Here is a 21493-nt window from a genome sequence, read left to right on the forward strand (position 1 = left end):
CATATAAAGTTTCCATCCTGATATCTGGCAAATCCTTCATTTTTAGTAGGGCATGATGGCAAATATGTCTATAAATTTAGTACTCAGGAAGAGAGTACAGGATAAAGAATTCAAATTCTGCCTGGCCTACCATGAGACCCTCTCTGAAACAAATGATCTCATTTTTAGGGTATACTAAAGTTGTTAAGTTGTTTATTCCACTGTTTGATCTTTTCTGTTAACTTAGTAAGAAATCTAATCTGTAGGTGAAACTAAGCCATATAAATGAGACTACATTTCCCAGATCCCCTTTCAGTTATATGTGCTACTAAATTCTGAGCCAGTGTGAGTAGAATTTCTGCCTGAACCTTCCATCAAGTCTTTCTACAGACAAGGACCATAGCCTGGTGTGGCAATAGCAAGGGAAGGCTAGCAAATGTCTGATCTCTTGGAAGAATACAGTCCTGGTCTGTGTATCATCAGGCTCCTTTCTCTAGGAGAAAAATCAATTCCCATTGCGCTCATTAGTCCACTGCTGTTTTGCGCTTATACCATTTTCTTTACCTGCAGATGAAGTTAGTGCTGCCATGTGGCACGTGTGTCAAAGACTCGGAAACTGAAGAAGGTACCGATAGTGATGCTCTAACGCAAGAACACCCAGAGATTGTGGAGTGGGGAGGGGACACACAGGAGACAATGATCCAAGAACCACAAAATTTTCATTAGCTTAAACAGGGTCTACCCCAGGGTTGGCAGGCAGTGTGGATAAGGAATACGAGCAATTAACATGAAGGCCCAGTGTGGCGCACACCTTTATTCCCAGCACTCAGGAGGCAGAGGCAGGCGGATCTCTGGGAGTGAGTTCCAGGACAGCCAGAGCTACATAATAGAGACCCTGCCTCGAAAACAACCATGAGAAGTGGCAGAAATGAAAAGCACTGCAAATTAGCCACAGTGAGATTTCAATTCGTGTCCATTACACTAGGAAAATCCACAGTTTTAGCCAACCGAATGGGACAAGACACAGGCAAAAAGGAACTCAAAATGCTCACACATCTCTGGAGAAAATGTGTAGACAGCAAAGATGACGTCATCTAGCAAGCCCAGCAAACTCATTCTAGTATATACTGCAAATTTCCTGTGCGTGCACACCTAGAAACAAGTGTTAACACAGCCACGGTAACACATGGACAGCAAAAACAAACAACCAAGAAAACCACAAAATGTCTGTTGCCATGGAAATGACAACAAAAATGTTGGGCGGGTGTGACGGTGGCTCAGCAGGTAAGGAGATCTGACACTGAGTCCCAACCTGAGTGCAATCCCCAGAACATGGTGGGAGGAGAGAACCAGCTCCCACAAGTTGTGCTCTGACCTCCATATGTGCACCACAGCATGTATGTGCCCACACGTGCATGCGAGGACACAAATAAAACAAATGCAATGACTAAAGTAAAAAAGAAAACGACTGAAACAAAGCTGCAGTCTAGCGGCTAAAACATGAAAAAGACCTGCAGCTACATCAGTCTGGGTCAATCTGAGAATTGTATTAAGGGAAAAACACGGCTTCAAAAAAGGCCTACATATGTTTCGTCTCATTTTGGTTTTTGAGACAGGGTCTCAGAGTATTGCCTCAGGCTCCCAATTACTGAGATTACAGGCATGTACCACAATGCCCAGCCTCAGGAGGTAAGTTTTCCAAAGAATGAGAAATTCAAGACCTTGGCTGCCTCTAGAAGGGCAGGCAATTGGTATATGGAGTTGTAATAAGTTCTTGGGTCCACAGCAGACTAATGGCTGCCTGTTATTCGTGCCATACATTTCTTTCCTTTTTCTTTTCCTTTTGTGTTTTTTTTTTTTTTTTTTCAAGACATAGTTTCTCTGTGTAGCTTTGGAGCCTGTCCTGGCACTCACTCTGTAGACCAGGTTGGCCTCAAACTCACAGAGATCCACCTGCCTCTGCCTCCTGAGCACTGGGATTAAAGGTGTGCATCATCACTGCCTGGCTAAAACCTCAATTTTTAAACAAGGTACATCTAGGTCTAAGCACCAAGAAAGCTGCTGTCAGATGCAGCAGTGAGGGCGGGGTGGAACGGTGGGTAGTTTCTGGTGTTGTTTGTTCTGCTCTCACAAGCCCATGTCAGTAGGAAATGTTTCCAAACTAAATAAAGCCACATGGCACAGAATTCAGTTCCTGGTCTCCCGAGCCACACAAGAGACTGAATCAACTCCACAGTGCCATCCCTGGAGGACATACAGCAAGCTATTGAACCAGCCCGTGTCCCTGCTCCTCCCGCTGAGAAAGAACATGGTAACAGCGTCCACTCCAGGGGACTCCCATGAACAAAGTACTTGTAGTGGCTTCACTATACAGGTGAAGCCTCTATGAGACTGGCTACTTCATAATCATTTGTCTGACTTCAGTATCTAATGAGAAAAGACCTAAGCAATAGGCCAAGACCTGCAGATGGCCCTGCAGTTCACTCCCGGGGATTCACTTCCCTGGTCCTTATCAACACCCTAGGAAGCCTGTGTTTGGCTGACCCTACGAACTTACTGTCATTGATAAATGAATGAATGCTGCCTCGGTTTATGCGACGCTTCTGTGACTGTCTGAGCATAGCACTTGTATAGCACCCTATCTAACACGTATGTCTACTTCTTTCCTTGTTGATCCTTTGCTCAGAATAGCATTGTGCCCTATAAAACATTTCCCAGACTTCCTTGCAATAGAAGGTTCCTGTCACTAAGTTGTAACTGAAGAGACACAAGTAGAAGCCAGCTAAGGATTTCAGGAGAGGCTCTGCTTTCCTGTAGCTGAAGGATGCGGGGCAGAGAGCACAGCAGGCGCCTTCTGACAGCACTGCAGATGTGAAGCTAATGGAACCCTGCTCTGGTCCAGTGAGGAAACAGGCCCTGTGGTGGCCATCAGTGTTCATGGGTGAACCCCGACAGGGCACTCTTCCTGGAACTCAGTTCTTGCATCATCCTCCTTCCATGGGTCTGTGAGATTCAAGGATTCATTCGCTTTCCCCACAGAGGAAAGGAGAGATAGGAGCTAGCTCTTGCCCTCACCAGAAGACCTAAAGAAGCCAAAGAGGCAGAAACAATGCTGCATGCCTGTGACACGGGGTAGATACTGAGTTCGAGGTCAGCCAAAGCTGTCCCCAGCAAATACAAACAAGCAAACAAAGTAAGAGGCTGTTGTCAAACAAGTCTGGCTGACTACAAATGGATGGTCCTAAGGCCACACAGAAAAATGGACACAGTCATCCCAAGGGCCATTTGAAGAAAAACCATCTGGGATATTCCAGCTCCATGTACCCCTGACTTGCAGCCACAGCAAGACCCACTGAAGAGCCATCCCACCCAGCTGAGCCTTAGCCAGTCACAGATGCATGAGAAATAATACTCAGTTGACATCTGAACACATTCAGTTTGGGAGATGTCTTATTGGGCAGCAGTATCATGATGACACACACATTCCCAAACTGAAGTACTCTCTAACACTGAAGCATCCCAAGAGACATCTCTCCCATATTCTGATTTCCAATAGAGACTATTAATAGGAAAGAACATGACCCCTCCCCTTCTCTCTGACTGTGTCATAAGTACCATTAGGTACAACTAATCTGTATGAGGATGATGTATCTATTAATCATTTCTATAATTAAAAAGCATTTAGAGTAGGTGGTTCACCACTTCCCTGGGCGTGGTGAGAACTCTCAGAAAACACACCTCCTATCTGGACAAGGGGCATCGTCATGCTACTATTACCTCCTACTCGCTCTCGAAGGCCTACAGAGCAGAAGTTAAAGCAACTAAGCAGGTCTGACACCTGTGAGCTACTTAAAAAAGGTTATCAAGTACAAAAATAATTTTGGAGAAAAAATTAGAAACAAAAAGAAAGCACACCAGTAACATCTAGCCAAATAAAAGATGGCACACCCACCACTATGCGTCATGAGACATTCAAAGAGTGCATCTGGAGTAGGCGTGGCTCAGTGGTGGAACTCTTACCTAGAATCCCCCAGTGAGAGGCTAAGGTCTCAGTGATCAACACTTGTGAGGGGCTGGGGCATGACTCAGAGGTAGAGCCCCTGCCTAGAATCCCCCAGTGAGGGGCTGGGATGTGGCTCAGTGGTAGAGCCCCTGCCTAGAATCCCCCAGTGAGGGGCTGGGATGTGGCTCAGTGGTAGAGCCCCTGCCTAGAATCCCCCAGTGAGGGGCTGGGGGTGTGGCTCAGTGGTAGAGCTCCTGCCTAGAATCCCCCAGTGAGAGGCTGGGGGTGTGGCTCAGTAGTAGAGCCCCTGTCTAGAATCCACCAGCAAGGGGTTGGGGTGTGGCTTGGTGGTAGAGGACATGCTAGAATAAAAATAAATGTTTCCAGATTTTTATTTAATACATACGAGTGTCTTGCCTGCGTGTATGTATGTATACCACAGGTGCACTTGGTACCCACAGAAGCTAGGAGAGGTCATCAGATCTCCTGGAGTAAATGATGGTTGTGAGCCACCAAACCAAACCCAGGTTCTTTGCAAGAGCAGTCAGTGTTCTTAAACACTGAGGCAGTTCTCCAGCCCCATCTTTTTCTTTTTTAAGGAAAATCAAACTGGAGGAATACTGGAGGATTCAGAAATATTTCCAGGCCGGGCGGTGGTGGCGCACGCCTTTAATCCCAGTACTTGGGAGGCAGAGGCAGGCGGATCTCTGTGAGTTCGAGACCAGCCTGGTCTACAAGAGCTAGTTCCAGGACAGGCTCCAAAACCACAGAGAAACCCTGTCTTGAAAAACCAAAAAAAAGAAAAAAAGAAAAAAAAAAAGAAATATTTCCATATAGTACTGCTGTGTATGAAAGCAAAATGCAGGAAAATAAGGACTGTATTATCCCTAATAGAATAATACAGTTCTCTGTAGCATTGTGTGACCATGGAGAAAATACCTATAGTTTTGGAAAAGTACTTACTATCAGCAGCAGTGAAGGATGTGGGACGAGCTGAAGTGGAAGGGTGCTGACTTGCAGGTGAGGTAAGGAGGAAGGGGAGGGGAGAGCTACCAAAAAAGGTCCAGACAGAAAATGCTCACAAGGAACTTGAAGTCAGCTCATAAACACCCACCATCTCCACTACCTTCACTTGGCGCGTCTTCGGGCACATTAGATACCACCTGAGCTCTCTTTACCTCTCACTTCCACAGATGCTATCAATTAGCACCATCTTCAAAAAGGCAACCAAGGCCCAGAGTTCAAGCCGTGCCGGGACTCAAGCATCACAAGAAATGGCTTTTCCTCAACATACCCACAAATGATGCTCCTTGGAGACTGAAGGCCAGGGAGTGACCTGTTGCCACAGCAGCCTCCACACTGCCACAGGGCACACGGCTGTCACACGGGGCCCATGAGGTGCCTCAAAGCCTCTAGCTGCTAGGGGAAACCAGAGAGGGCCACTGACCTTGCTCCCCGCAGAGCCCCAGGGAAGCCTGCCTGGGATGTTTTTATAGCCGTCACCCAGAGCCAGAAACTGAGAATGTGTCAGTGATGACACAGTCGGACTCCTCGAACTCACCGTTTAATTAAAACCTGCTCGGCACAGAGCACGGGTTATTGCCTACTAAAGCAGAGAGAGTGATGAACCGCAGCTGGCCGGATCACTCTTATTTCCCTTGCCTTCTGCCACAGAAACCTGGAGCTGTGTGGCCTTTCCACAGGCGCTGCAGATATGCACATGGAGCCTTCCACAACTCCTCTCTTACTGAAATCACACCGGCGCTCTCTAGCCCACTCGTGCCACACCTCCTGTCATGCCATGTGCCCAGAGTGCCCAGATGAGCCACTGCTGGTTCCACGGCTGCAAGCCTAAGGGGCTGAGGACCAGGCTGAAGGCCAGGAAGTCGGCAGCTTGAGGCTACATCAGACCCCAAGAAAGGCTGCATGACCAGAGAGAGGCCGGTGTATAGGCCACTCCAACCACTGCCGTGGCTTTTTGGAAAGGCTGGTACTCTAGCAAACCCCCAAATGAGTGCAGATAGCCACCATCCTCCAGCAACAGGGCACCTAGGAGGATAAATTCATTCGTCTCACGCCAAGCACTGTTCTAGAAGGATCAAGGGCCTGTGCTCCCATCGAGCAAACAGTTGGGAAGAAAAATCCAGTGGAGCAGGAAGCTCCAGGGTGACCGAGGAAAGCATCCAGGGGAGAGGACATCTGAGCAGAGTCTGGAGGACAGGGGTGAGAGAATAGGGCCTGAGAATGGTTGCGTGGCTATGGGAGGCAGGGGGACACGACACCACAACTGCACCCACAGATTCCTAGGCAGAGGATACAGCCAGGCAGAGGCTAGGACAGGGAGAGCAACCCCCCATGCCACCCCACCCGAGCCAGATTATAGCAGGTGACACCAGCGCAGGGTTCGGAGGAGCTGGGACACTGCGACGAGAGCTCAGTGGTGCTGCGGCTATATCCTGTTTCCCGAAATGCGGAAACTGAGGCCCAGGGAGGGAGCAAGATCCACAGGAGACTACAGAGCATGTCTGCAGTGCCCACAACCCCTGGTGACAGGGGCTCACCGGCGTCACCTATTCTTTCCCTGGGAGCCGTGGCCTCCATTTTCTTCTCACTTCCTCAACACTAGGCCTACTCCTTCCTCGGTGTGAGGAACAGAAAGGTAAACATTTCATGGGAGAAGAAGGGGGTTAGAGAAAGGAAAATTAAAAAGCCAGTGTCTAATTCCCACGAGAAGAAACACATTATTAACTTTCTCTAGAAGGTGCTACCGAAGTTAGAAGACATGGCTCACCTACCAGGCGTCCCGGAACACGGCCCTGATCACAATGCTGGCAGGTGGCTACGAGGTTGGCCTCAGGTGTGGCTCCTGTCCCTGGCTTTCCCTAGGCAAGGGCCACCTGCCCCAGCTCCCTAGACGGACCTGGGGTGGTGCCTCCTCTGGTGCTGTGGGTGTCTGGAATGCGGAAATGGGAACCAGCCGTGCCAGCTTCTAACAGCGACTTAAACGTACTCAGCTACCGGAGTTCCCCCTGAGATGGCTGCTCTCTGCACACAGGCACATCCCCAAAGGGGCTGCTTTGCCAGTGTTCCCTTTGGGGAAGGGAAATAAAAGGATCCCTTACTCATCAGACACGTGGTCCTGGGTCTGAATGAGTTTGGGAGAAAGCTTGGTAACAAAGCTTGCCTGTTACCTCCCATTCAGGAACAGGCCACCTGTTGAGGCCGAGCCAGGGCTGGATCAGTGCCACAGCATCCACTGCCCTGCGTCCAGCAGCTTCATTCACAGCCTTCCCACCCACAGCTGGGCCCCTCACCTCTGCAAGTGCTAGCTGCAGAGGCCGGAGGCTTAATGATTAAACCTGTGGCGAGCCTCTTGCAGCCAGCCCGGGGAGCACAGCTCTGGGAGAGGCTGCTCCAAGCTCTGCAACCTCTCCAGAGCCCCACAGGTAGCCTCTAGTCAGAACTACCATCCCGCCTGTTTTACAGACAGTGTTGAATAGAAATCACAGCATAGAGGTCACACAGCAAGGGGTGTTCACCAAGCAGTGCGGTTCAGAGGTTTCAGCTTTGACCACTGTGCTAATCTGCCCTTGTAAAGAGCCGTTCCCATCCTGGGATAGGGACAGTCATTAGTGACATCACAGCTCTGGTCCATCAAAAGTCTCAATAACATACGACTATAATCTCAGCATTGGAAGAGGGAGGTCATTCACAGCTACATATCAAGTTCAAGACCAGCCTGAGCTACTGAGACTGTCTAACAAAACCACCGAAACAACCACAACAGTTCACTAACTCTCAGCCGTGTTATCACACACTGCTCACATCTGAGCTTCAAACTGGAAAACTGGCTCACATTTATGGCACTTAACCTTTGGCCATTTGGTGTAGATATATAAAGTCTATTGCTAGGTCTGTTGGCACCTTCCTGTAACCCTAGCATTTGGGAGGCTGAGGGAAGAGGTAGTGCTCCAAGTTCAAGCCCAGACTGGCCTACAGCAGTAGACCCTGTCTCAGAAACCAAAATTAAAAGGCAAGACTCTTAGCACTTTCTTCACCAAACAAACAAACAAGAATGTGCATTCTGAACCAGACACCATGGTAAGCAAGAACCATGCTGCTCTTACCTGGAGGGGGCTTTCAGTCGCCTGACAATAAACCAGAAAATAAAAACTGATGCGACAACCGTCCACATGCACTGGACACCGACTGCTGTCAGGCCGTGAGGCATGCTAAGCACTTCAGACGATTTCACAAGCCTCAAACCGCGCAGACATGGAAACGGACACTGTGGGACCATGTGGCTTGCCCAAGATCAATAGGGGCCAAGTAGGACCCAGAATTTGCTCACAGGCCATGCCACATTCCTCAGCCCTGCTGCAGCCTCTCAGGGCAACCACTGCCCACAGGTAGGGAGTCACAGGAAAATTCCATCTATAAAAGGAATATTGCTTTTGGAGATGGTTGGGGTTGGGGACACATCAGAGGCCAAATCTTGAGCTGGCCACCGGCAATCTGCATTTGAGTCTCCTCTCACCAGCCCGCCAGCATCTGCAGAGCTGAGTCGCTGTGAGAAGCATCTTGTTCAGGAGTGGGAGGGAGCAGAGGGAGCCCCAGGTGGTCCTAAGCTATGCACATTCGCCCCCAGTGTTGTTGCTCGGCTGGAGTATCCTATATCATCAGACAAAATGTTTGGTAGCCAGCACAATTAAGGGTTACTAGAGTGCAGGGACTATGCAGAGGTTTTCAAGGGTGCACATGATTAAAGAGTCCGCAGCCGAGTAATTACAAATCTGGGAAGTGCAACAAGAACAGGAAAACACACCGCTTCTCCAGACGATGCACTCATACTCCTGTCTGTTGTGAGCAGGACTCTATTTTACTCCTACAGCCGCTCCCCCAGCCAAAAGAGTGAACCCTGATTGGCTCTGGCCTTTGATTTGTCCAGACAGGGTTCTGTGTCAGGTAATTTGTCTAATGCTACCCTAGACCTAAAAGGAATCAGGGGGTGGGGCATAAACAAAAGGTTTCTTCACTCTTAAAGAGACATACAGTAAGAGGTGTCCTTGCTGCTGGATAGGGCCCTTACTGGATGTGCCAACTGGAGCGTAAGCAAATATCTTGTGGCCACACAGGGAGCCTGGCCATGAGAGGTACAGTCAGTGGCGGGGTGACACAAAGGAGCAGGACTTGGTCCATACACTTTGAAGAGCTACTGTCAACCTTTGGGCTTTTTGTTCTATAAATCCTACTTCTAGCCAGTTTCATTGGGGCTTCCTTCTTATGACGGTAGATCAAGGAGTCTCAAAATGTGGTTCCTGGACACAGAGCCCAGGAGCTCCTGGGGAACTGTTAGAGTGCAAATGCTCACACGGGACCTGGAGCCCAGGGCTGTGTGGACACGCCTAGCTGTCTAGCTGGCTGTGATTCTACTGGCCTGAGAACCCTGCAGGAGCACAGGATGCTGAAAAGTTATTGACCAACATTTTCTAGCCCTTTGACCCCAAGCAAGTTATTTAAATTCTATAAACAGGGATAACTGGGTTTAGCTGGCAGGTTGATGGGAGGCTTGGCTAAATAAGTCACTGCACGTGAAGTGCCTCGCACCGCACCCGGTGCACCTTAGACACTGGGGTTTGCTGTTTGCTACTGCAGCCACTACCATCATTACTGTCAGCATCGAGTGCACGCAACGTCCTTCTCAGCCCTCCCAAAGCTGCCCCTACTTCTGGTACATTTCTCTTACCCCCAGGAACCAGTCCTGTGTTTGGGGGCTCCGCAAGAACCTTTCTAGTTGGTATAAGGGTGTGGCAAACAAGGATGGGGGGAGGGGACAAAGGCTTTTCTTCTGCCTCTACACCTTGGGTCCGAGGCCTCTTCCCATAGCCTCGGGCACTACAGCCCCAGCAGGACCATGGGCACTGTAAGCTCAGGCACCAAGATGCAGAAGGCTGAACACTGACCTGCCAAGTCCAGCAGGGAAGGATTCTTGTCAGGCTGGAGCCACAGCTGGCCAGGGGTTCTTAGTGCGCTGTGTCAGGGACATGGAAGAATGAGACAGACACCAGAGGTCTCATCTCTGGCCAACAACCTTAGGGCGAGAAGGAGTGAACAAAGGCCCCTTGCTTCAAAAAGGAAACTATTAGACCAAGCTTCATAAAAACTCAGTGTTAAATCATTTTTGATCCACAGATAGGCAGGTGCCTGAGCTTAGAGTGCCCATGGTACCTGCTGGGGCTGTAGTCAAAAGGTATGCTACTTTGGAGAAGAGGTTTTGCTTTTGTTTCCACAGGAAATGAGGGACAGTGGATTCATTCTACATTAAAAAAAATCAGGTTTGACCAAGGAAGACCCCCTAAGAAATCTCCAATAGTAGGAATGGCCCAGATGTCTGAGTTCTACATTCAGAACAGTTCAAAGACTGCTGCCTGAGATGATCCAGCCTCACAGGATACTCCCGTTACAACTTGATCATAATTCTAAATTTTCTTTAGGTCCCCACAACATTATCAGCGCCCCCAGTCAGCAGGAAGTAGCCTGGAAAACTATGCCCACATTCCCAAAAAAATGATTACGGATGTTGCCTTTGTTTAGAATGTTAGTTACAAGTTGTTATGGGTAATGGTCAGTAGAAAAACTAAACAAAGGAGATTAGATTCAGAGTTCTTGTTTGAAAAAAAAATCGGGGAGAGGTGCTGTGGGACAATGGTCTTTTATCCTGTCACTTGTATTATTTTTAATAAAATGCTGATTGGCCAGTAGCCAGGCAGGAAGTATAGGCAGAGCAACCAGGAAGGAAGTAGAGGCATGGCAACAAGGATGATGGGAAGAGGGAAGTTTCTGTCTGCAGTCCTGACCCAGCCACAGAGGAAGCAGGAAAACGAGATGTGACTGCCTCGCCAAAAAAGGTACCAAGCCACGTGGCTAACACAGACAAGTATTATGGGCTAATATAAGTTATAAGAGTTAATAAGAAGCCTGAGATACTAGGCCAATCAGTTTATAATCAATGTAGACCTCTGTGTGATTTCTTTGGGAGTTAACAACTGCGGGAACCAGGCAGGACAGAAACCTCAGTCAACAGAATCTGCCTAAAGCTTCAACCCCATCTGCCCTAATATTTCATGTTTCCTCCTTGCTTAATTTCCTCACCTTAGTATATGCTAACAGTACACCATTTATTTATTTACTGTGTTTTCTTTCTTTACAATATGTTTCCACACATGTGGGACTCAAGAGGAAAATTTGCAAGAGTTCTCTTCTTCCACTATCTGGGTTCCAGGGATCAAAATCAGGCTTGGCCCCAAATGCCTTTATCCCCTGAACCATCTCATCGACCCTTTAGTTCTAGTTTCTTTGAGATAGGTTTCCTGTAGTCCAGGTTGGCCTCAACTTATCACACAGCTGAAGCTGGCCTTGAATTCCTGAACGACCTGCCTCTATTTCCCAAGGTTACAGATGTGTGCCACTAGCCTAGCTTCACTTGTCCTGTTTTCCTAATCCCCCGCTGAAGTGGAGCCCAAGGGGGAGAAAAGTGAGGAATGGAGTCTGCATTGCCAGACAGCCGTCGTATTCAGCACAGTTCTCATGAGAACGTGATCACCAAGAAGGTTTAAACACCAAAGCTAGGATAGGCAGTGGCACACATCTTTGATCCCAGAGACAGACAGATATCTGAGTTCAAGGCCCGACTGCCAAAGTAAGTTCCCGAATAGTCAGGGCTACACAAAAAAACCCTGTCTTCAGGGGCGGGGATGACAGGACACAAAAACAAACAAACAAACAAACAAACAAAAACCCACGTAGCTGAGGAGCTGGGTCGCCTTTAATCCCAGCACTTGGGATGCAGAGGCAAGCGGATCTCAATGAGCATGGTGTACATAGCGAATTCCATGACAGTCAGGGTTGCGCAGAGACCCTGTCTCAAAAAATCAAAACAAAAATAACAAACAAACAAAACAAATCTGGGGACTGGGGAGATGAAGGCACTTGCTGCCAAATCTGGACCTGAGTTTGATTCCTAGGCCTCCAGATGAGTGCCACGGCACTCGGAGCACCCCACACACAAATGTAAAACATCTGAGAACAAACTGGGGTGAACCTTACAGCGCCTGTTTGTAGACCCAGCACTTGGAAGTAGAGGTGGAAGGATCAGAAGTCACGGGATGTCAGCCTTGAAGACGCAGTTTGTCCAAAGTCAGCCTGGACTTAACCAGAAACAGGGCTGTGGAGATAATTCAGTAGATAAAGCACTTGCTGTGCCAGTACGAGGGCTTCAGTTCCAGACCCAGAACCCACTAAAAAAATTACCGTAATCCTAGAAGAGGCAGACATACTGATCCCTGGAGCTGATGGCCATCCAACCTAGACTACTTCTGAATTCCTGGCCGGTGAGACCCTGGAGGGGTTGGGGAGTGGGCTGTACCTGAGGAATGAGAGTCACAGGTCTCTACATGCAAGTGCGAGCACACACACACACATACTTGCACACATAAACACACACACAAGAATATTAAATACCAAATGCATGGTGCCAGTCTTTGGGTTTTGCCAGCCCTCAGAGTTACACTGAGAAACACACACATACATATACACACATGTGCCACATGCTGGCCACCTCTGGAGATGGAGCTCCCAACAAGTGCCTTTGAAAGAAGCAGAAGGACAAACATAAGAGGAGTTGGCACAGTCCGCACCTAAGGGGTTGCAGGACTTTCCACGCTTCCCTCCCCACCAGCACAGAGCCTGGTCTGGAACAGGGCTAGAGAAAGGAGAATCCTCAGCTAGAACAAAGAGTGCCAGCTCCCAGGCGGGATCATGCCAGCTCCCCGGCGATATCTACAACCTCCCTAAGACCTGCAGGAAACAAAGGGGCAGCAGGAACTCTTCTGTCCCCCCCCACCCCAAAAACTCCTCTGCCTGATGCTTCTGTGAAGAGGTTTCATCATAGGCTGGGAAGTTACACCACTGAAGAGCAAACGCTACCGGAGATTCCATGTGGCATGCCCGGGGAACACTGCTAGCCTGATTTCAGGTCCCCGAGCAATGTCACAAGCTGCTCCTCTCCTTCTTTGGTCAAAAGCAGAACTAAAGGGGACATTTCCATGGCCTCTCACTGCAGGGCTGCCTGTAAACCGAAGGAGGCTCCCCAAAACCCCGCAGAGACAAGGCTGGGTGTCAGAGGAGCTGTCCTGGCAGTCTACAGAGGAGGATCAAGGAGGATCTGGGAGGCCCCTGTTCAAACAGGTCTTGGGGGGGGGGGTGCGGAGCCTCAGTCAGGGGCTGGAAGAAAGGGGATCAGGAAAGAAGGGCCTCAAGAGGATCCTGCCGCACAACAGACACGGGAAGCCTGGCCAGGGGTGCTCGATGCTGCCTGCTTTACCAAAGGCCCCAGACCGCCAGCCAAGCACTGACTTTTACATGACGAAGAACAAGGGGGCGAAGAGCAAATAATTGTATTAAGTGGACTGAGCAGAGGCAGGGAATTCCCCCCACACACACACATACTCCAGCCTGAAACACACAAATGCTGGGTGAAATCTCTTGTACTTGATTCTAACTTTTCTTGATGAGACACTTGAAACACACAGAGGTAAGGGGGCTCTAATAAGCCCTCGCCGCTCAGCTGCGACCGTTCCCAACTCATGGCCAATCTCGTTTCATCTCTTACCCCCACGCGCCTGTCAGCCTCCACTCCCCCCCCCCCCCCCCCCCCCCCCCCCCCCGTCCAAGCACTAAGACACATGCTGGGCATCCCAGTGGTCCATTCACAGGGATTTCAGAATGCACATCCTAAAGACAAGGGCTCAGCCGTGAGACCATGAGCACATCTGAAAAACAAGTCTCCTGAGTACCGCCCAATACTCATATGGCTTTTGTTATTTTAAAGGAAATGGAAGAACAGGTCCCAGGATTAGAGAAACCCCAGGCCCGGAGCAGCAGGTAACTAACCTCATGGCCCAATGCAAGAGCTGCAAGCTGGAACTGTGAACCCCATCTGCCCATCCGCCGGTTCATGAGCAGACCACAGGTGACACGGGCTGCGGAAGAGTCACTAACTCTAGACCTCAGTTTCCCCATATAGGGGATGGAAGTAGCAACAGCACTAGCCCATGGAGTAGACTGAAGAATCAAAGGCCATTTCCTTCCCCACAAAGTCCCCAGAACAGTGCCTCCTCATATGGTCAGTTTGGTCAATAGGGTCTTACTGCGCATGTTTTACACACCAGGCATTGTCAGTAGGAGGAGGTGAGTGCAAATTATCACCCTGGCAACATAACAAACTTGGGACCCACCTGCTCTGCTTGGCTAGGAGGTGCAGATCCATCTTGCCCATCTTAGGTCTCAGGCAGTTCATATATCTAGAAATGAGCTCAGGCTGGACTACAGAAGGATTTCTGGTGCTTAGATAAAAGTCAGCATTCCTCAGGAACTTGTGAAACCGGTTCCCATCTGCCAAAAGTCATTTCCCTTACCTCTGGCAGAAGGAACACATGGCTACCTATAGCTCCTATCACTACATCAAAACCCATGCTGGCCTTTAGGCTCCCTAGTATCACAAATACCTGTTATCCATTTCAAATCCAAGCTAGTATCTGGCTCTTCCCTTCCCCCAGCTACTAGTGTTCCTTATAATCCATATGATTTATCCACTCAACACTCTTTCTCACTACCCAAACTCTCTATCCTCTTGCAGTCTTGCTATTCTCCTCCCCAACCCCCCCACCCCTCTGCTCCATTCTATCTCTTGCTTGCTATCTTGTGAGCACCACTAATCTCTCCCACTCTCCCAGCCCTGATATTCAGTCTGCTTTCTTTTTTCTCTGCTCTGGACTCTTTCCAAAAGCTGTGCCTCTTGATATCCAACCTAGAGCATCTTTGACAGTAGACATGATGCCATAGCATCCCAAACCCACCCAATGCTGTGTGAATGAGGTACTAAATATACCTGGCAATGCTTCGCTTGTCAAACAACCTGGAAAAGAAATGCTGTGTCTACTTCCTTCACTGGCCTTTGCCTCATGAAGGCCTGCAATGAGGAGTATCAGTCTACAGTGATCTCTCTCTCTCTCTGCGTTTTTTGTTTGGTTTGGTTTGGTTTTTGTTTGGTTTTTCGAGGCATGATTTCTTTCTCTGTGTAGCCCCAGACGTCCTGGATCTCAGTCTTGTAGACCAGAGATCCACCTGCCTCTGCCTCCTGAGAGCTGAGATGGAAGGCGTGCGCCACCACCACCCAGCTTCAGTGATCTCATTTGTAAAATGAGTTCAATAAAGTCGATGACGTCATTGGACTGCTGGCGAGTTAATTGAGGACATGTGTGAAGAGCTCAGCCAAGCACTTAGCAGCAAGTCTGTGCTATGTGACTGTCAACAACTAGCGTTATTATTACTTTACAAACGTGAAGTAGTATGAGCTTGGGGAAGAGAAACCCACCCTTCTCCAGTGACAACTGTATTGCTTCTGTGGTGAGGTGGCTCATTTCCACCTCATGACTCCGCACTTGCTGTTCCCTCTGCCTGGAACTCCCCCCAACGCCCCCAACTCCTGACACAGCTGGTGCACTTGCTCATTCAGACCTTAGCTCACATGACTTTCCCTCCTCGGCCTGGAAGGCCTTCCCTGATCATCTGGGCTACAGTAATCACCCCCTCCCCCATCCCTCTCTACCAGCCGCTCCAGCCTTTTACCCTGTTATTTTCCCCGACATACTTAAAAACCATCTGAAGGTAGCCAGACCAGCTTTGTTTTTTAAGTTCTAATCAGGGAAAAAAAAATCCTGAAACTATCTGGTTTACTGTGTGTCTCCTCAGGTAGTCTGAGAGCAAGCATCTTATCTGAGCCAGGTGTGCTGACTCATGTCTGCATTCACAGTTCACAGGACCAGGAGGCGAGAAACAGGAAGACTGAGAGTTCAAGGCTAGCCTGGGCTATGCTGCAAGACTTGGTTTCAAAACACAAACAGAAAAACAGAACAGAACAGATTTTGTCTGCCTCATTCATTGTTGAATCCTCGTTGCCTAGAAAAAATCCTGGCACGCGGAAGGTGCCCACCAGTAAATTGGTCAACTTAATAAAATAGGAACAGTGACTCCTGGTTCAGGGCTAAGAGCTGCCCAGCAGGCCAGTGTTTTGCAGACATTTCCTTCAGTCTCCACCAACCACCGAGGGAGGGATGTCCATGTAAACATTTCCTCTATGAAGGAAAGTACTCAATGAACACTTTACGTCGGAGAAGCCACGTGGGATCTGAATCCAGAGCTGTCACCTGTGCCCCTTTCTCCTGCTAATATGAGGAAGGGTACTCCCTACTGGTGCTCCACCACGAGTCCCCACCCCGACACCAGCTGCGGTGTGACCACTGCACTGGCTCAAATCTTCCTTTTCTGAGCATGTCTTCTCTTCATTCCAAGCAGCTAAGCCTCTCAACCCTAGCATCCAACATCTTCAAGCTGGTTCCGGCTTTACAAATTTTTCGAATTTCTTCCTAGCATTTCCAATGACTGGGTAGCTCCTCCTCTGAGTCCTGCAACAAAGGCCTTGGAATGGCTTTGAATTTGAAAGACTGTAAAGCAGCAACAATGGACCCCGTCCTAAAAGTCTACACAAATTCCCTTTCCACAACTGCCCCAGAAGGAAGGCACTGGTGTCACTCCAGTGCTCAGATCCAGAAACGGAAGCCCAGGAGAACAAATGCCTTATCCAAGGGATTCCAAATAATACAGAATAGTATCAGACTTTGAATCCAGGCCTTATGGCTCCAAACTTCACATTTTCAGACACTCCGCTATACTGTCTGGGTCTAAAGTAGTGTGATTGCTAAGGTAAAAGAACTCTTGGCCATAATGGCAATGTTCAATAATATAACAGCAGAATAGTGTAGGGTCTCTCCAGCTCCTAGAATGTAGGCACAGTCATGAAATAAAGTCAGATCTGTATGTAAGAACTTGAAGAGATATGTCCAAAAACCAAGTTACAAATATTAGTGTAGCTTGAGCCAGGAAGGATGGCACACACTGTAATCCCAGTACTTGGAAGGTAGAGGCAGGAGGATCAGAAATTCAAGGCCAGCCCATTACACAGCAAGTGTGAGGCAGCTATCTGAGCTATATGAGCCAGCTATATGAGCCCCTGCTCACACAAATGCAGTGGGGATTGGACGTCACATGTATATGGCTTGAGCCCTACTCCTCCTTTCTTAAGGAAGGGGTAGGGGAGGAGGAAGAAACAACTGACATAAGCACATATCGACAGAGCTAAGTACACACACGCACGTACGCGCACACACGTACACATGCCCGTGCGCACACACACACACGGAAGCACACAACCTAATCACCACGGCCATGGGCATCTCCCTTTTGTTCACTCTGGTAGCTCTGACCTAAGGCTACATACTTGCCACTCACAGAGTAAATGTGTGGTCATGTCGAGGGCAGGGGCACTGTGCAGTGGGAGGTGGGATGCCTGTTTTCCTTCTACACCGCCACATTGCCTGACATGTTACAGCGAGGTCATCTGTCTTGAATGCTCTGGTTTTTGAGACGGGCATCTCACATAGCACAGGCTAGCCTTGGTCCTCCTGGCTGTCTCTACTTCTAAGCGCTGGCATTACAGGTGCGTGCCACCTTGCTCAGTTTGTGTTAAATCAATCCCCTGTTCCCCAACACACGCACTAAGGCCATGACTAGAGCAATGTTGAAAAAAGAAAGTACAGATTGGTCTGGTAGCTTCCCTCTCTAACAGCTGAAAACAAAAACTGAAGAAAACGGCATTGTTTTCTTTTATTAAAACGTAAGTACATTTAATTTAGCCTTTGCAAGTTATTAAGCCTCAGCTTGAAAACCACAGGCAAATATATTTTACAGCTGAAAAAGGCCCCAATCTCTTCACACTCTACATTCCAGTTTTGATTTACCACCTAACAACTGCAACATCTGAAAACCGGGCCCACGGTAACTCTTAACCCATTCTACCCACAAGGTTCAAAAACCATTTGCTGTTGTCACTACAAGGGAGACAGACCAGGGTCTTTTCCAGTCACTGCCTTACTTCTGCAGATGAAAAACGCAAAAAGCAAGCAAACAAACAAAAAACCCTTAAATATAATAGCCATTCAATGCAGAACAGTTTCCCATCCCAAGGACAGGTTTCTGCTACAGATTAAACCTCACAGAGACCCAGGAAGCTCCTTCCCAGTCTTTCCCCAGTGTGTGGTGTGTGCTGCCTTCCCACAACGGTTATTCTCATGTACTGAAGAATGCAGTTTTTCAGAAAGACATTGTCTTTGGCAGGTTAAAAACCACAGAAATGAGTAGCTTGAAGCCCAGGCCTTCCTGACACATCTGTAGCCATCGCAGTCTGGCCAAATCCACATAGTCTTCTCTGGAGCACATGAGTGCACATTCTACATGTGTGTGCCTATCTATGCTCATTCTCAATGACTCAAAGAAACAACTCGTCCCAGCACTCGGGAGGCCAGCCTGGTCTACAAGAGTTAGATCCAGGACAGGCTCCAAAGCTAAAGAGAAACCCTGTCTCAAAAAAAAAAAGAAAGTAAGAAAGAAGAAAAAGGAAAGAAACAACTGGACCTTGTCAGACAAGCACACCCCCATAGCTATGGTGATGCATACTTATAATCCCTATACTTGGAGACAGAAGGGTTGGGAGTTCAAAGTTATCCTAAGCAACATAGTGAACTTAAAGGCAACCTGGGCTTCTTGAGACCAGAAAAGGCCACCACCTACAGAGGGGACAGGGAAACCTCCAGCCTGGGCCCAGCAAAGTGAGCTTCTGTAACATGGCAGCTCCGTCCTTCTATCAGTCAACTGGATAAAGGGAGGCTGAGGAAAACAGGCAACTTCCGAGTTACTGCCTCTGGGTCAGTGCTGGCCAGTCTGCCGTGATGGCTGGTGACTATTGGATAAGGAGGAGAAAGAGTTCAGATTGACATGCCCAAGAACACCCATCAGGGGACGTCAAGGAAGCGCCAGTGCGTGTGTACCATGCACAGAGCCCCGGATTCCATCCTCAGTACCTAATAATAATAATGATAAATACAGACCTGACGCGAATATATTGACTTGGAGGGGAGGAAGTGTGCAAGGAGTGCTAAGGACAGGTCAGCACGGTCACTTCTCAGGTCCTTAACCCACAGGATGCTCCACAATTGAACCCTCGCTGACTAAACTTTAAGGACCAGGGGCACTAACCTTGCACTCTGCCGTACAGGTACAAACAGGAAAAGAGGGTCCATTCGTCAAGTGCTTGGCTCCGTGATAGCCACAAAATAGCTCCTGGAGTCGGAAAGGTCCTGGCAGAGAAGTCCCATGACTACCATTTCACAGATGGGACACTGAGGCTGGGAGCAAACATGTGGGGGAGCTCAGGGCTGTCATGTCACAGCCCACAGTTAGGCAGTGTCTGGGCCAGATGGAGAACATTGAAGGAGAACAATCATAATGCATTAGAGCTGCCACTCAGTGAGGGATGGCTCAGCCTAGTGTTCCGCAAATCCTCAGAACCTTACCAGGGCTATACTGCCATTGTCCCATTTTTAAAAATGAGGGACCTAAGTCTGCAGAAGGGAAAGCCAACTGGGACAGTGTCGAGTCCAGCCCACTGGGGAGATCAATGCTACAGCCAGAACCCTACTCAGAGAGGGTCTCGACGTTCCCCGGGAACGCTGAACAAATGAGAGCATACACCGACGGCTGTGTGCCGGCAGCTGTGCTGCATTTTACACTGCGAGTTCCCCTACATCTCCAAAACAGCTCTATGAGGTGGCTTTCGTTGAAACCTGCAGTTTATACTTAGGCAGGGAAAGGGAAACTAAGGCACAGAGGGGCGAAGTTAGCTGCCCAAGGTCACACAGTCAGCCGGCGCGTGGCAAAACCTAAAATTTGAACACAAGTCTCTCTGCTTCACAAGCAAAAGCTCTTATCAAAATCATCTCAGTTAACAGCAGCTCCTCTGCACTGAGTGTTAACTATGGACTCGGGTCTTTACATGCACATGGTCAACTAACTGGCATCTATCGCAATGTACAGTATCTTCACCTCATTTCTCCAGGAGCTAACAATAACGCAAACCCGCAAGAAGTATCTTCAATGTGAAATGCCTTATCCACCAGATCTCAACCGCTCAAAAGAATTACCAGCAAAGGACATTCTCGTTCCCCGTTTTACCGAAGGCAGAAAAGGAGATTCGGCGCGGTTTTCCCAGACCGCAGCTCCAGAGTGGCAGAGCTGGGACGTGCACCCATGGCTCCCGGACTCCAAGCTCTTCCCTACAGTGCCGGGTTGCACGTCTGGAAAGTTGAGCCATGCGGGCACGAGTCCCGCCGGGTACGGAGGGCGTGAGTCCCGGCGCTGCCGCCCCCCACAGCCGATGCCCACACCCGGCCGTCCGCCTGGTCACCCGCCTGAGCTGACCCTCGGGGTCCGAGCAGCTACCAATTCCCCACCACCCTTACGCGAGACTGCTCCTGCATCCGGAGCCACGTACCTCGTCGTCCCGGCTGCACGCCCCGCGGGCTCCTCGACCGCGGCGTCCGGCACCGCGCGGCTCGCTAGAGACGCCGCCAGCTCCAGTGGCCCGAGTGACTTCCAGGCTGCCCACTTCCAAGCTGCTTCGCGCGAGGGCTCGTGGGAACTGTAGTTTCTCCCTGAGAAGCAGCGCGCTGAAGAGAGCCTGGCGCGCGGGGGCTGCCGGGAATCGTAGGCGTAGCACCGCACCGCCTTCTGGGAGTCGTAGTTTACAGGACGCTTCGGTGCAGCTCCAGTCTCCCGAGGACTTCCGCAGCCCCGAGGGGCGTGAGGCAGGGAGGCGTGTCTTGTGCTCGCTCCAGCCCGCGAGCCTCGCTCTTTACCCTGCTCGACCGGTTTCTCCGTTCTCCCTGCCGCGTCCGCCTTCTCCCTCTGCTCAGGAAACCTTCGCCGTCCCTCTCCACAGGGCGGGAGTCTATTACCCCGGGCCTGCGAGCCTGGGGAGGGGTGGGTAGACAGGAGCGGTGCGCTAGACCCCCCTCAGCGCCTGGCGGAGCGGGACGGCGGCGGCGCGCCCTCGCGCACGCGCGCTCTCCGGCGGACTCGGGCCTGGGTAGATGCGGGGTGGGGTGGGGGCGGTCGGGGCGGGGGTCGAGGGAGGAGGACTTTCCTTCCACCACCACCCCCTTTAGGAACGCGTGCGCGTGCCAGTGCGCACACGCGCTCGCTCTGGTCGCCCGGGTCAGTCCGCCAGGTGCGGGGCTGCGGGACTAACCGTTCTGTCGGTGGGGTCCTCCCTCCTCGTTTTCAGCGTTGCTTCCCCGGTCCCCTCTTAGGTCTGTTCGTCTACACAGGAGCCCCCGGCGCCGCCAAGCTCGCTGTCCCTTGTTGGGGAGTCCTGTCGCAGGTAATAGGCGCGGCTCCTGCCTGAAGGAGGTAGACACACCCACCCTCCCTCCCGCCCCTGCGGATTCCGTGGAGCCAGAACGTGGGGACAGGGCTCCTTGTGTTCCTCTCTCCCTCCTA

General features: G+C 50.0%; 1 protein-coding gene across 2 annotated transcripts in view; it reads right to left on the reverse strand.

The window, feature by feature from the left end:
• Sipa1l3 (signal induced proliferation associated 1 like 3) overlaps positions 1–20640 on the reverse strand; it is a 208767-nt gene extending 188127 nt beyond the window's left edge. Inside the window, exon 1 of one of the 2 annotated variants that reach the window (XM_057756375.1) lies at positions 20487–20640. The gene's annotated coding sequence lies outside the window, so the exon portion shown is untranslated. Of the gene's footprint in view, positions 1–12088; positions 12109–20486 lie in introns of those variants that run through there. The other variant, XM_057756383.1, reaches the window with a different exon arrangement.
• Between the last annotated feature and the right edge of the window lie 853 nt (positions 20641–21493).

Source organism: Chionomys nivalis, chromosome 2 (genome assembly GCF_950005125.1).
Source record: "Chionomys nivalis chromosome 2, mChiNiv1.1, whole genome shotgun sequence".
NCBI lineage: Eukaryota > Metazoa > Chordata > Mammalia > Rodentia > Cricetidae > Chionomys > Chionomys nivalis.